The 2,500-nt window shown below is 37.6% G+C and overlaps 1 pseudogene; it reads right to left on the bottom strand.

Annotated features, from left to right (window-relative positions):
- Positions 1-2,500, bottom strand: part of LOC138005306 (zinc finger protein 862-like) — a 20,430-nt pseudogene that overhangs the window by 12,792 nt on the left and 5,138 nt on the right.

The raw sequence follows: 2,500 nt of genomic DNA, 5'->3' as shown, positions 1-2,500 counted from the left end.
TCGCAAAATGTCCTCTGTATCTTGCTTGTCCAAGCTCACATTACAAAACCCAAAGAAAAAGAGAATGCTCATCTCATGTACAAATTACACGCCAAAGCTCAGAAAGAAACAATTCAAATTGTGAAAGAACGAGACCTCTTTGTGAGTCTGAAACACTTCTTGACGTTCAGAGGTTGACAATGCGAATTTAGAGCGTGAAAGAACCAAAAGTTTCCCCTTGCAGATCCACCATTACGTTTCGAAACGTACCATCAGAGGAAGCTTTGCTACCAGGCCTTGACTTGTTTTTATCCAGTTAAACCGGTTTTTTTCAGACTTCAGCCCATTTTGCCCTGTGTTTTGCAATCCAGGTGGAAAATTTCGCGGGAATTTCTCAATTGCAAATCAAGCGAAGCATAGTCAACTCTGAAATTAACATTTCTGTAATGTCAAAAGTTAAAAATAAGAACAACTCGGGTTATTTAACAAATTTTTTTAGGGTAATCTAGGCAAAATGAGGAAATTACCATGCCCGCAAGGGGTCATGGGTAAATTTAAAATTCCTTATTTTTGATCCATCAGTACAAAAAATTTCATTTTACATTAAGATATCAGCTTAAGAGGCTATTTGATTTTGTCAGGTTCCTTTTCATCCAATTTTATGACAGCATGAAAAATTTTGTAAAATTTCACTGTTTCACAAATGTACATCATGATTGTGCTACTCATCTCTACAAAGAGAAGCATATAATTCGCGAGGGGACCCTTTATGCCTGTACGGAGATCCTGCGTACCCTCTTCGCCCCCAACTAATGTGCCCATTTCGCGAAGCCGATGTCCCTGTATTTACACCAGAAATGATGGCATTTAATGCTGCTATGAGTGAGGTTCGGGTATCCGTGGAGTGGCTCTTTAGAGATATTTTAAGTTTGTAGATTACAAAGAAAACCTTAAGCTTGGTATGAGTGCGGTAGCAAAACAGTACATCGTGTGTGCACTTTTTAGAAACATCCTTTTTAACTTACCTATATGGAAATTCAACTTCAGCATTTTTTCAGCTTGACCCACCCACACTGTTGGAATATTTGTGGTGAAAAGTCTCAGCAATTTAAAGGTGATTATATCACAATAACACTTTCATTTTTCAGAACAACTTCCAATACCCTTAATGGGTGTTTACTGACACTGCATATGTAATATCAGCTATCTTGCTCATCATTAAAAAGCATAACCATTCAAAGAGTGTCAATGCGACTATGGCTGTGACATTTTGGACACTATAGCTAGCATCATAGTCTACATTTGTTGCATTTGTTGTTGTTGCATTTGCAACTGTCGTTGAAGTAGATCTTGCTGCTTCATCTCAATCGCAGCCATCTCTCTGTGGTGCTTTATTTCCTCTTGCTTTCGTTCCTCTTCCTTTTCACTCTGCTCTTGTAAGAATTTAAGGGTATCACTTCCTCTTCGTCTTTTTCTGCTTCCCTTTGGTGTCAACTGCTCATCATCGCTCAAGCTTTCATCTGAGTCATCTTTTCGTTTCTCTGCTTTTTTGGTTTTTGACCATGTGTGCATTGCCTTAAATCTGGCATCCAAGGCTTGGCTTCTTTCTGCTTTCTACAGGATGATAATCAAATAATATCCACATGAGAAAAAAGGTAAAAAAAGATTAGGATAAGGAAATATACGCAGTGAGTTTTGGGGCTAATAAAACGATCTGATTGACCCATAAGTTGATTTTACACACAAGATAGCTCAGCTTGTAAAGGATTTATTTCAGCTATTCCTGTATCATTAAAAAAATAATGCGGAAATTTTCGGATAACGAAATCACAGATTTAATGGTTGTTCCATCGACTTGCTTAGTTTGTACGCTGAAAAATACTTAAAATAATAAGTAAAATAATCTCTGAAGAAACAAGTCCCTAACCCTAAAAAGGTCTTCATAAGAAACCCCTTTAAATAGCATTCAGATTTAGATCCAGTTAAACGTTAGCCACCGACCTTCCTTGCTTTTCTTGTACAAATGAACAAAATGCCCATAATCAAAGCAAAAAACTCAGGGAAACTACAGCTTAATCTAGCATATGTGTCCAAACGGCTGCACTCAAAGGAATGGAATTGAAGAATTAAATTAAAGTGAATGAGAATCAGTATTGGATTGAATTGAACAAGCTCTTACTATCTTAGAATCTTCATCTTCTTCTATGTTTGGTTTGTTAGCCATAACTTCAGTAATTTCCTCCAGGATTTCCTGTGTCGCTGTAAGTGCTTGTGGAGATATTTCACTTGACGATTCCTCTTTTCTCATTTTTGCTTTGAAGTCTGCCAGCAATTTGTGAAAATGCTCTCTCACGCTCCTTTGGTCTCATGGGTTCTTTTGAAATCCTTCATATGTGTTAATGTTTTCTGCCACTTCTTTTCATTTCTGCCCCGCCATTGTGCTGCCTGATTTAAACATGTATGGCTCGATCAGTCTCACTTCCCTTAAAAGAAGAAGATCTTTCTCGCTTGTCCAGCGGAA

Source organism: Montipora foliosa, chromosome 6, assembly GCF_036669935.1.
Source record: "Montipora foliosa isolate CH-2021 chromosome 6, ASM3666993v2, whole genome shotgun sequence".
In the NCBI taxonomy this organism is placed as follows: domain Eukaryota; kingdom Metazoa; phylum Cnidaria; class Anthozoa; order Scleractinia; family Acroporidae; genus Montipora; species Montipora foliosa.
Note: the sequence above shows the minus strand (reverse complement) of the source record. Positions and strands in the feature narration are given on the sequence as shown.